This window comes from Podarcis raffonei, chromosome 6 (genome assembly GCF_027172205.1).
Source record: "Podarcis raffonei isolate rPodRaf1 chromosome 6, rPodRaf1.pri, whole genome shotgun sequence".
Classification (NCBI taxonomy): Eukaryota; Metazoa; Chordata; class Lepidosauria; order Squamata; family Lacertidae; genus Podarcis; species Podarcis raffonei.
In genome coordinates, this window is record NC_070607.1 from 94,291,455 (window position 1) to 94,305,065 (window position 13,611).

Genomic DNA, 13,611 nt, shown 5'->3' on the forward strand with positions numbered 1-13,611 from the left:
AGCTTTGTTGCATTAATCAATTTGTATTGATCTTCTTTTCTTAAAATAAAGACGTTCAGAGTGCAATGAATGAGCAGATCTGAAGGACGGTTAACAAAATTCACTCAGGCTTTCAAGCGAAGCTGCGGCGGCTTTTGCATGCGTGAAACAATGTTTCTTCACTCTTGCACAGATATTGATCCAATGTCTGTTTTCACTGGGGCCATGCCTGCCGAAAGTTACAATCTGTACATATGGATGCCATGGACAGCAAATGTCTCTACTCATTCAGGCAGAGTAACACCAGGATTTGGTATCAGGGCCTAGCATAAGAATACGCTTTCAGATTTAAAAAAGAAAAAGAAGAAAAGAAAATGCTTTAAGTGAAGGGCTCAGGTTCATAGAATCATAGAATTGGAAAGGGCCACAGGGACCATCTATTCTATTCCAACTCCGTGCAATGCAGTAAATATTTTCCCAACGTGGGGCTCAAACCCCCACCCTGAGATTAAGTGTCTTATGCTCTAGTACTGACTGAGCTACGGGCTGAAGCAGAAGTGGGACCTGCAACAAAATGTGTTCCTGGTCAGAGTTCCAGCCAGCCTTCTCCAGAATACTCCATACTCCCACCCCCCACCCCCGGTTTTCAACCAATTCCCCAGACTCAGGATTCCCCCATGCCCACTTAGCATGCTTAGTTTTTATTGGCAGTTTCTGGAGTGTCATCCCATTAGTTTATTTTCCTCTACGGCATGTGTGAGAGTGAGAGAGAAAGAGAGGGAGGGAGGGAACTTCTGCAAACCTCTGGGTTCCCCTGACCACGCTGGTATCTCCCTCTTCAGCATGGATGGTGCTGTTTTGGCTACACCAAAAGGGCTGGCACTCAGAGAACTGAGATCACTATTGGCTTAAACAAGTGGGCCCTGAAAAAAAATGTTGCTGTGCATCCCTGATGTGCATGTATTATATTACCTGAGCCCTGTGGCTGAGGGGCTTAGTCAGCCTGAATGACAGGAGTCTAGGCTTTAACTTCATGCGTGAAATTTAGTTTCTGAACATTTTAAAACTAACTGCATGCATGTCAAATGAGCACGAGGCTTCTGAATGCAACTGGGCTGTGTGATTTGGAGGAAGTCTGATGAGGCAATTTGAGTAAATTGACCTTTTCTGCAACCCACAGACTCCTCCGCCCTGCAGTTTGGACAATAAACTGCATTTGTTTTAGAATTTGCTGCAGCAGGTTTATAGTGAGCTGGAAAGTTAGAACTAAGTTACAAAGAGCAGGAACAATTATTTCTTGTGGCTGATTTTAGGGGTAGTGTAGCTGTAGTGGGATTTGGCACCAGTATATCCACTCTTCCATTCCTGACACTCTTAACCACAATGGCATAAATTAGCATATAGATGTGAAAGGTGAACATGATTAAAAAAGAGGTAATGGAAAGACTGTAGCATATTTTATTGAACTTCAGAATTCTATTATATGCTTATTCTCTGATGTATTTGCATAGACAGGAAGCCATTATTACTTTTTGCACTTCTTTTTAAAATCCAAAACTTGATTTCCCCTCCTGTAGGCAGGTGTTTTAGCCATCTCAGCATATGGAGTACTGTTCTTGAGTGTGTAAGTTTGGCTTTTATCAGGCAGCTATTTGATTTCAGCATTTTGGTTCATCATAGACTGAATTTTAAAATTAAAAAACAAAACACAACTAGGATCTGGGGGAATACCAAAATTATTTTATTCGGCAAACACACACACTTTATAGATCAGGAAGTTTTCAAAGTTGCGCAGACAGGTGTTTTTTTTCTTTTTTGAAGTTAGGAGAGGCTGAGAGTTGGTCTCCTTGGAATACGTTGATATATATCAGTTCTGAACTTCCCGGCCGTTATTATAAAGCTGAAAATTATATTGTTTCGCGAGACGTCAGGTATTTCTGCCATGTTGTGGAATGTATGTGCAAAAGTTATTAGACAGCTTTGAAGAACTCACATTATTGTGGGGGGGGGGTTTCCCAATTTATTTGTTTGTTTGTTAAATAAATCACATGTGCATTTGCTCGGATGGGTGAATTCTATGAAACTCAGCTGGCTTCCAAATTGTTGTTCTTTTAAAGAGGCAGTTGCTATATATCCAGATCATGTGTTCTCGCTCTGCCTTTGATTTTTGTGGTGGCTTGTGAGTTACTGAGCGTCTGTTGGATCCCTTCATACAACGTGCGTTTCAACACCACGGCACGATGCATTTCCTTTTAATTTCGCCAAGCCCCTCACGGCGAGGAGGAAAGCAGCTACGTGTGCGAATCCCCCCTCACTTCGCTCAACTGTCCCCCTACATTAAGCCCTCGCCGCAATGTTAGAGGGCGTGAAGGACAGCGGGAGCAGGAGGGGAGGAAAGGCCCTGACCGTTGCCAGGGAGACAGAAGCCCCAACTTGCCCTTGGCAACAGTCTTGTCAGGCTCGGCTTCGTCCCATGATGCTCAGCGGCCTCCTTCCCCCCCCCCTCACGCCCGCGCGCAACCAACCCTCGTGTCCGGCAAGCTTGACAGTTGCGCTCCCACCTCGCGCGCTCTCTCAATCCCCTGCCGGCGCGAGGGGAGGCCGGGTGGGCGGGGCCTCAACCGACAGAAAGAAAGAGAGGAAAATAAAAAAAAGACTCCGCGTGGGTGTGGCTTAGGGAGGCCTGTGCTCAGCTACACCCAATCAGCGACGCGGCTGCTGTACTTCTCCTTGCCCTCAGCTCTTCCTTTTTCACAGGAGCCCCGCCCACCCTTCGCTTGGCCACGCCCACCTCTAGTTGTGGGGGTTTTTTTATTGCCGGCTCGAGCGCGGCGGCCCCTCCCCCCTCTAGGGCCAAGTTGTGAGGGGAAGTGGAGCGCGCGCGCCTCCTTTCCCTCAGGAGGGGGGGGGGCAGGGAAGAAAGCGAGGCGGGAGCGCGCACCAGCTCGCTCTCTTTTCCTCCCCACACATCTTTCTCTCCCCCCCCCCAACAATCGTCCCCCCTCTCTCTCTTTCTCTTCGCCCGACCCCCCCCACCCCCTTCACACAACTCATGAAGAGAAAGACGCGGAGCGTGACCGTGTGGAGCCAGCGCTCCGGCCGCGCTCCTCATGAAGCGCAGGTAAGAGAGAGAGAGAGAGAGAGATGGGCAGGCAGGCAGAATAAACAAACAAAACAATTTTTTAAAAAACAAAAAAACCGCTTTCCATTTATACATCTTACAAGGTTAACAATAATATCACCACCCCCTTTATTCCCTTCTTCCCCCGTGTTCGACGGCGACCGCTTTCTGTGCCCTGAGGCGATGGTGTCTGTAATGGGGGGGGGGGATAGGTGGTTGTTGTTTCCTAAATAGCCTTAAGCGCGCTACAAAAACTTGCTTTTTTATTTTATTTCTTTTAAAAAACGCGCCGTCCCCACTTCTTAACCGCATTGGGTTGCGCTCCCGCTCGCGATACTTTTTCCTCCTTCTCTTTATTTCTAGGAAAAGTATGTTTTGAAAGACCTGGCAACTCGGTCCCCTCGGGTCTCTGCGTGCATTTATTTATGGCGCGCAGCGGCGCATTTTCAAAGTCTCCTATTAACCTAGTTCCCTGTAGGGAGATTTTTGCGTTTTTCTTGGTGGGGGGGGGAGGACTTTTCACCCCCCCCACACCACTACCACACACCCCTTCTCTCTAGATAGTGTGGGGTGAGATACACACACACACACACACAAACACACATACACACATATATATATACACACACAAACACACACATATACATACTATGGATGGGGTTTCCTCTGGGGGACAGCAGAGAAGAGAAATTGACCTTTGGGGGGGCAGTTGAATGGGGGCATCGGGTTCCCTTCTCCCCCCCCTCCTGCCCCACCTCTCCTAATTGAAGGCAAAGGATACTCGTTTCGCCCCCCTCCCTCTCTGTCATGGATTTTAGCCCCCCCAACCCCTCGCTCGCCCCTCGCCCGCCCGCCCAATGGGAGGTTCGTGGGGGCCGCGCGTCCTCCTTGCGCGCGGCGCACGCACGCTGTGCCTGTTCCCTGAGATATGCTGGAAGGGCAGCTGGGTAAAATCCCAGCTGGAGGGTGGGACGTGGTTGGGGGGCGGTTTTGCTGAGATGACTTTCCCACCCCCCTGTGTGTGGAAGGGGCATGGAGCTCCTCTGATCTTCCTTCACCTCGGGACATGATGCCTTATTTGGGGCTAGGTGGGTGGATAGATGGGGGACAGCTCTGTGACTGGCAGGGTTTAACCCCCCTCCCTGCTTCTCTCCCACCCCCTCTCTCCTCCTCTTCTCCCCCCACCCCACCCCTCCCTCTAACCTCCAAAAGGGGAATTTTCCAGCTGGTAATTTCTGCTGCGTCAACACCCAGCTCAAGGGAGTGGAGAGGAGACAAGGGGGCATTTTAACAGCAGCTCCACTTCGTGAAATAGCAAGCCTTTCCATGCTGGTTTGATAATTTTATTTGAAAAGCAAACAAAAACCACCCCACAGCGTTTAAAAATAAGCATCTGTGCAAGTTGGACCCAAGAGCTTGACAAGAGAGAGTGGCTCAAAACTGCTTGGAAGAAAGGGATGAGGTAATAATACTGGTGAAACATGTTGTATATTTCTCCTTCGCTTGCTTTCTCTTTCTGCCTCTCTAAAGCCAGGCCTGTTTGGGGTTATTGTCTCCCCCTGAAGTCAGGCACCGATCGGCTGGCCTTTCCTCCATTTTAATTGCAAGCTGAAATATTGGTAGTGACCCTGTATATTTTTAAAAACCCAGTCTTCAGAATAATGCTTTCCCTGCCTAAAGCTTTAATATGCTAAGTGATAAGTAAGGGAATTGATTTGAAAATGTTGCATACAGGTAGGGAACATTTTATGAAGGGGGTGTCAACACCCCAAAAGAATAATTTGTAGGGAGAGTAAAAGGTTTCCTTTAAAAAACAACAACAACCTAAAGGTGATGGTAGAAGTTTTTAAGTTGTAGACTGCCTTTTTGTGTCTGTAAATAGGTTGTCAGTTCTGTAAAAGTCATGCAAGTAGCATCTGATAACTCAATCCCAGACGACAAATAAGGAATGAACCAGATTTCCAGGACTGTTAACAGTGGGAGGATTCCTTCAATTTAAAGACAGCTCCTTATTGCTTGCTGTACTGCTGGAGAGCCAGAAATAGATATAATAGAACTATTGTATGCAGTAATGTATTTTTGATGTGTCAAGAAATATAGAAACAAAGGGCAGTTTTACTAGGAGATATTTCTTAAAATTAGCTTTCTCTGTATTCAGTCAAGGTATTTATTTAGCATGGATTAGAGACAAGGTTATTATCAGCAGTGTTTATATATATGCTAATAAGGAAGTGTGTTTTGCAAACAGTGTTTTGCAGGCACCTGTACTGAAGTTATTGTATGCATTTTAATACTTGAGTCATTTGAAATGTTTAGTTGCATTTTCTAAATATATGTTGTACACTAGCATTTTAAGTACCAGTACATATACAGTAACTTGGTTCCCTACTTTTACTGCTTCTATTTTAAGGGGTTTTCTTTGAGAAGAGTATTCTATTTTGGTAAAAGGAAAAGCTAGACACGGCTTTCTTGCCACGAGACAGACAAAAGCTGCAGTTTTACACAAACTTTGGAAATTGCACGATATCCCCCCCCCCCCCCGCCAGCTCGGTGAACTAAAGTTTGGCAGTTTATACTGTGTCACTTTAAATACAGTAGTATTTCAGGGATAAAGGGAACCACTCTTAGCATTTGACAGCCAATTCTGTTTTATTGATTGGCTGTGCTGAACTGAATTAATAGCAGTTGAATGCAGCTATTGCTTGTCAAGTTCTCAGTCTTGTAGTCCTTTCATGATATGGGGTGTGTATGCATTTAGAGTCTTAGACTTTAGAGCTTACTGTTAACCACAGTTTTCCACATAGTGAAAAATTATCCTCTGGTGTATTACAAGTTAACAAAGGAGAGCCTTATGGGACAGACAGGATCTACAAAACAGTATCCAGGTCTTGATTAACTAGAACTTGCATTTCTCCATCTTGAAAATAATGAGAAAATCTGACAGTGAAATCCTAATGCGTGTTTACTTGGAAGTAAGTTTTGCTGTGTTCAGTTAAGCTTACTCCCTAGTAAGTGTGTTTAGGCTTGCGGTATGAGATACTAGTGTCGATTGTTGTTTAAATGGATGATGAAAAGCTAATTTTGCTGTTAGTAGACTACTTATTGGAATCATATTGTTACAGCTTCTGATTAGGCTATGATGTCCTGTTTACTCCATGAAGCCATATCTAAATAAGTGAGAATGATACAATTATCCATTGTAAACTAATTGGATCTGTTTCTTCTCTTTCATATGACATTATTTGCTAATTAAACAGACATAATACCTACTTTAATAAATGATGTATGGCAATATACAGGTCAGATTTTGGAATTTCAGAGAACAGAGGAAATGGGCCACATTGTCCCTATGGCTTGTGTTTTCTAGGACATCCATACAGTAGAGCCTATGTCCTTCTCTTCCAGGTTGTATATTAGAAAAGCTTTCTGAGTAGCTTACAGAAACAACCTTGGCATACTTTATTGGGTGGATAGCCTAAGCGAAGTGAGGCTTCAAACCTAACCTACTTACCTGAGTACCTGGGAGTAAACCTCGTTGAATTGAATGAGACTTACTTTTGAGTAGACACTGCTAGGATTGCAGCCTTAATTACAAACTGTAGGTGCCTGCTTGGTCTGGTATTGTTTTGATATTGGCTTGACATACTCTAAAATACATTTCTTCTTGCCTTTACTTCCTCATGAAAGCTTTTGCTTTTCATTGCAATATTCACCATTCCTTCAAGGTTTTAATAATACAAGTACAGTATGCATAGTTTTTGTTTCATAACTTTTTGCCTTTCTAGCTTCTTAAATCAAAATTATTTTCATGAACAGCCCACATCTCCTGAGCAGTGATCCTTTTTTCAACTGAGTTCTGTTTGCTTCTTTTAGCAACATGGCTTTCCTGCATTATTTGTAGTGTGAACTAATCCTTGTTACTATATTCTTAATTTAATTGGTAAATAAAAGGATAAAAGGGGCTTAGTTTAAATCTCAAAAGGCTCCCTGAAATTCAAATAGTTACCCTTTACACTTATAATTCCCTGAACTCTGAAGCTTTGTACCTATGCCAGAAAACTTTGACACCCTGCACAATAGGATTAGCTGAATATTTGTTGTGTACTCAAATGGTTGTTGTCTTATCTTAAACTAGGCAGTTTAAAGGTAAGACATAGTAGGCTTCCCAATCAATTGATCAGTTTCCCCCCGAAATGGAAAGAATGCAAAATTAAATTCTTAAGAAAGTATGTAGTAATTCACAGAAGCTAGCATAATGGATTTGCCAATAATAAATCCCGGTAAACTAATATTATCTCTATCTTGTATCGCTTTACTAGGAAACTTAGCAGACACTGGGAATTATGTGGATGCAGTTTAGCTTGATTTCAGCAAAGCACTCGACAAAAGTTCTCTGTGATATTTTGGTTAGCACATTGGTTCAGTGAAAGCTGCACGATGGTACTGTCAGATTCACAGCTGGTTGCAAAACAGTATTTGAAGTGGAAAGGGATCTCAACACAATTGTTCCCAAGTGCCTTCTCAGACAGACACTATGGAGCTTACAGATCTCCATAGTCTTCTGGGGAGTTGTGGGCAATGAAACAGGATGGACTATGGTGTAGCACAAGTTGGGTAAATCCTGAAACACATATGACTGAACACAGCTAATGAGCATACAGTTGTGGTTAATATGTGGCAGTGATGGCAGTGAAGAGCTTCACTTCTGCCACCATTGCAGCTTGCAGTAGGCATCCAAAAGCTTATACACACAGTGAAGGGGCCATTTGTATCTGTCCCAATGAAGGAGATGATTGGAGGCATTATGTGACAAATTTGCTAAGCACTTTGAAGATAAAATTGCTTGAATCCATACAGAATTAGATACTGCAGTTAGGACTAGTCTTGTGGATGTGTCCAGAACAGCATCTGGTTAAGTTTTATTGAATCAGTTTCAGTTATTATGGCCTGAGGATGTGGGCAAGCTTAAAGGGATTCAGCCTACTGCATGTCTCCTTTGCTAATAAAAGCTAATGTTGAGGGCTGAGAAGGTGCCAGTGGCTTTAAAAGAGGCACTTTCTTTAAACCTGTAGTTGTTAAATAAATACCGCTCCTTGGGCAAGGTGCTTAAGAAATTGATGGTGGTGCACCACCAATTTCAATCCCATTCAGTCCTGTCTGAATCAGGAGAAATAGTGCAGGTGCTGACCTGATATTTCAAGGTGGTAATGGGCTAGGTATGGGTCAGTAAACTGAATCCAGACATAATGGAGATGCTATGGGTGGGCTTTTATGGGGTTTGGTAAGACAGCCTGTCCTGGATGGGATAGTGCCTTTAAGGAACAGGTCTGTAGCCTGGGTATGTGTACACTTCCGGAGTCATCTTTGTCACTTGAAAGTCAGGTGGCTTCATGATTAGAAGTGATTGTTCCCAGTTATTGATGGTTCACCAGGCATAGCCTTTCCTGGACAGGGATAGCTCTGATAGTTTTCGGATTGGACTATTATATTGCAATACACTCTTATGTGGAGTTGCCCTTCAGTGGTCTGGAATTTGCAACTTGGGAGTGCCAATGGTTGCTCACACCTATTTTGAAATACTTACACTAGCTGCCAGTTGTCTTTCAGGTGCTTCTGATGACATTTAAAGCCCTGAATGGCCTGGGTCCCAAATATCTGAAAAAACACCTCCTCCCATACCCTGGTCTATGATTTGCAGATCAAATTCTTTTGGTGGTTCCTAAACCTAATGTGGTCCACGGTGCAGGTGCTTGTGGCAGGACATTCTCTGAAGTGGATCCACACCTATGGAATGAACTATCCTTCCATAGCCTTACTTGCTTTCCACTGGTAGTTGAAGATGTACTTCTTTGTCTAGTGGGGCAGGGGTAGTGTTGAGATTCACTGTAGAACTGGGTATAAGGGGTTTTTTTGTTTGTTTTTTGCTGTTGCTGCTGCCTGCAATTTTTTACTGTAAATTTAATTGATGAATTTCATTTTGTTTCTACAATGTTAAGTTTGGGGCTATTTTTTTTCCCTTATACATATTCTGCTCTGGCATCTTTGAGTGAAGGAGGTATATAAATTACATATTGTTAGAATAAGTTTAAAATAAATAGTATTATTAGATAAGTACAATTAAGGGGCATGATTCTCCTAACAAGCCTTATCGGGGAAGTGCGATGCAAGGACTTCCACAAAAGTGCTTTCCCCCACACCAGAATTAGCTTCGGGAGGGGCATCGAGAGAACCTCCAGAACAGTTTATGGGAGAAGGATTATTCTGATGCAGATGGAATGTTTGTCATAGGGCAATGTTGAGTTCCACTCAGGGTTTTTTGACTCAACTCCAGCATTCACTTTCATATCCACATGGAAGTGTCCAGCAAAAATATTTTGACTGGTGTGTGGCATGATAAATCTAGGCTGCTTCCATCGAGAGCCATAAATACATTCTTAGATCTGCAGCAATTTGCTATCTACTCATGGGCAAAATTGTTGGTGTTTGACATGTCTGCTAGAGGTTTATACTCATCTTTCTTTTATGTGGTCTTGGGTTCCACAGAGACACAAATTGTACATTGGGCATTTAGCAAGAAGCTGGTCCTGACAGTTGAAACTCCTGGCCGTGGGGTGGGGGTGGGGGATCTGAGAAATCACAGGCCGATTAGCTTAACATCTGTTCCATAAAACTTGGTGGAAAACATTATTAAAGAAGCATATAGAGGAAGAAGCCTTGCTGCATAAGGACCAGTGTGGCTTCCACAAGGGCACATCGTGACTAACCTTTTAGAGTTCTTGGAGAGTCTTAATAAGTAGCATCTGACCCATGCCTGATCTATTGGCCTTTACAGTCTCTGGCCATGGTTGAGGCAGAACTTGGGGACATCAGTTAAAGCTCAGATTACCTAAGGCAGAGAATAGTTGGTTGGTAGGCCATTTTGAATAGGAGAAACTTGCTAGTTACTGTTGAAGTTGGTTCTCCTGTGGTCATGCATTCTTGGGTTATGTCCCTGGCATTTTAATCTTCAGATTGTAGTTTAGAGCAGCCACAGTCTTTCAGAAAACTTTTGTGAGAAGGCTGAGACCTCTTTCAGATTGCTACATCTCAATGGTTACTACAGTAGCAAAGATGGTTTTTTGTATGCACATCTGGTGGTGGAAGTTAATGTAGAATGTGGTGGCTGAGGTTTGCTGACAAAGTCAGCTTCTATGACTCCATTCCTCTACATGCCAAAACTTAAGATTTGATTTACTGTATCTCCCATTTCTGTCCTCCAATGTTTTCTGTTGCATTTGCTTGGAGTACCATTCTCCCCCAACAGCTTTGTGGGCCTTTCCTGTCTGATTAATCTCTTGCATTCACCTATCATTTTGTGTCAAATTTCATTTCCATAATTGTGTTGAAATCAGCGATGCCTTATACAGACAACTACCGGTAAGTGGGGCAGTTGGCAAGACAACTATAAAGAAGTTGATACACTGGGACCTGCATGCATTATGAACTACTATCTACTTTTTCTTGCACTGCCAAAGAAATAATCTTTGTGTGGCTGTGCTTTATGTGAACCAAAAGCTCACAGCAGAAGTATGTAGGATGAAGTACTGAAACTTCTGCTATCAGAATTTTACCAGAATTGTAGGTCAGGGGTCACCAACCTAAGGCCCATGGGCCAGAAGCAGCCCGTGGAGGTCGTTTGACTGGTCCATGAGCCGCCCCTGAATTGAGCTGCCCACTCGCGCACTGTGATAAACCAGCGTGGTGCGGGGGCTCGCATCCGCGGCACCGGAAATTGCGTCTGCACACTTGCAGACTCCAAAAATCACATCTGTGCAGAACTGAAAATCACAGGCGCGCGTGGAAGATCCGGCCCACAGAGGGATCTTCCACAGGAAGATAAACCTTGCTGACCCCTGTTGTAGGTGGACTGGGTATTTAATGAGTAGGGATGATACCAGAACTCTTTTGCTGGTTTTGTAGTATCTTAACTTTTTTTTTTGCTTTATGATGATATTCTTTATTAAAGTGCAAGGAAGATAAGAAATCCAAATACTTGCCATTTTAAGTCTCATTTCTGTGAAGTGTAGGAATGTGGGAAGCTGCTTTATATCAAGTCAGATCCTTAATCCAGCTGGCTTAGTATTGTTGACAGTGACTGGCAGCCATTCTCCAGAGTTTCAGACAGGAGCCCTTCCCAGTCCTATCTGAAGACACGAGGGATTGAACTTGGAAGCTTTTGCATGCAATGTTAGTTCCCCTGCTCCAAACCTAACCACACTCACTTTGATGGCGTGCATACTGCCAAATAATCACATAGCTTAAAGTAAGCTAGTATCTTTGGCTAGCTTCTATTTTTAATTTTTAGTAATGGTTTCACAAATCTAATTCATCTCAAATATCAGGGGGGAGGCGGGGAAGAAAGGAGCATTGACTTCCATAATTGAATGTTGTTGTGCTTTGTCCAGATGTCTAATGGAACTTAGAAGACATGGGTTGACTGTATCTGGACATCTTGTGATCTCTCTTTCTCTCCCCCCACTTCTCTTTCTGAAAGACTGTTGCAGAATAGCTTTTGCACATAAATTTGTTAACAAAATTCACTGTTACAGTTTTATTGTGTGATACCTATCCATCCATCCAGGAGTCTGCCTGCTTTTTACATATCCAGAAACTGTAGAAAGTACACTTGTAGTGGATGGAGAAAAATGAAAAATAATCAAAGCAGAGATGTAGAAATTTTCTGACTACAGACACCTATACTGCAGTTATATCATGTTCTATTGTTGCTCTGGCTTTAAAAGTTTCACACAATGCCAATTGATCTGTTTAAACATATCATATTTCTACTAGACCAGGGGTGTCAAACTCAAATTCATCGGGGGCCGCATCAGCAGTTTGGTCACCCTCAAAGGGCCGGTTGTATCTGTAGGAATGCATGTAAAGTGGAGGTTTCCTGTGTAGAACGGCCGGCGCCACTAGAGGGCAGACGTTCTCTGGCTTGTAGGCTGCCGCGCATGCGCTGAAGAGGCGGCTTTCTTGTGTCAAAAAAAAAAAGAAAAGCGAGAATAAAAGGTGAAGGCTGGCGGCCGGCGGTGGCTACACGGGCCACATGACGAGGTCTGGCGGGCCGGATTCGGCCCGCGGGCCTTGTGTTTGACACCCATGTACTAGACATAAATTTGATTTGTGATGAGAAAAAAAGTTGTGTTTATAAAACTGGAATATACAAAATGGAATAATTGAACTTGAAATAAATTTTGATGAACTATTGCTAGCTTGGCAGGGAAACTAGATGTTACTGCAGCTAACATTTGTGTCAGAACCCATGTAACTTATTTCCCTGTTTAAAAATGTAGGGGTGTTGAAAGTAAAGCATGGGTGGGGGAATAGTGCTGAAACTTCCACTCATGTTTTGTTCTCCATGCTCACAGTATGGTTCTTTGAAGAGAACTAACACCCCCTGTAGGGGAAGAAGCAATTTTTTTAGGGGGGGAGTATATATGTTGAAAGGGTTCAGGACATCCTCTTTCTGTTTGCATGCTTGCTTGTTTTAAATTGTACACTTCTTCACTCTAGAAAATTAATACAACCCACTTTATGATACATACTTTTGCCATCATAATCCCCTTATAAAGGTGCATATCCACTTTAAATCCATAGCTACATTGTTAAGTTCTTTGTTTGTGATGCAGTTAATACGGTCAACATTTCAATATGAAATAATAAATAATTCTATGGGGTTTCCTAATTGTGTTTTTAGCCGTATGAGTAACAACTTTACTGTACCTTGTTAAAGGTTCCTCCTTGTGATATCAGCTAGTATTAAGATTAGGTGTCCTAAAAGTAAGATGCCTCTTTCATATTAGGGGTAAGAACCAGAAAATCTGACCTGCAGAAGTTGATAGTCCATGCCTGAGAAATTTTTTGGATTGCATTTTTCAAGACCTGTTCTTTCTCTTCATTAATTTAATTGCAGAACTGTAATTAAATTGTAACTATATCTCTTCAGTTCTATAGAGTTGAAGTTGTTTCTCAACGTTTGATTGACTCTTTGTAGTTCTTTTGCATGCACCACACTGCACAATTCAGTAGTTCGGTTATTATGGCATTTTGTAGCATGGAGTGAAGCATATTGAAGTGAAAGGAATTCATAAAAAGATGAGCTGTGTTTGAATAGAATGTTGGGATGAAGTGGAAGTCCTACATTCTCTCATTACCACACTGGAAGGCATTGCTGTGGATTCTGATTTCACAAAAAGCCTGACTCTTGATGTACATTTGGCTACTAATATCAGCAAATACTATTGAATGGGACACAGAACACCTGTTAAAACATTTTTCTTTTTCAGCCGGCCCTCTGTTTTTCTCATATAGTATTTAGGAACTTCTGCTAAGTTGTGGCAGTCTAGACTTCTGTTTGGTATTCCCACACAGATTATGTTCTTAATTGTGGTGAGAGATACCTTTTGTTTTCAGTTGCATTTTTACACTTTTCTGCAGTTTTGCAGAAAATGGGACAATTCACTTAAACT

General features: G+C 42.8%; 1 protein-coding gene across 3 annotated transcripts in view; it reads left to right on the plus strand.

Moving 5' to 3' along the window:
* Positions 1–2,813: 2,813 nt before the first annotated feature.
* ZBTB46 (zinc finger and BTB domain containing 46) overlaps positions 2,814–13,611 on the plus strand; it is a 49,081-nt gene continuing 38,283 nt past the window's right edge. Inside the window, exons 1-2 of one of the 3 annotated variants that reach the window (XM_053394537.1) lie at positions 2,814–3,100; positions 4,313–4,562. The gene's annotated coding sequence lies outside the window, so the exon portion shown is untranslated. The remainder of the gene's footprint in view (positions 3,101–4,312; positions 4,563–13,611) is intronic. The other 2 variants (XM_053394540.1, XM_053394538.1) reach the window with 2 other exon arrangements.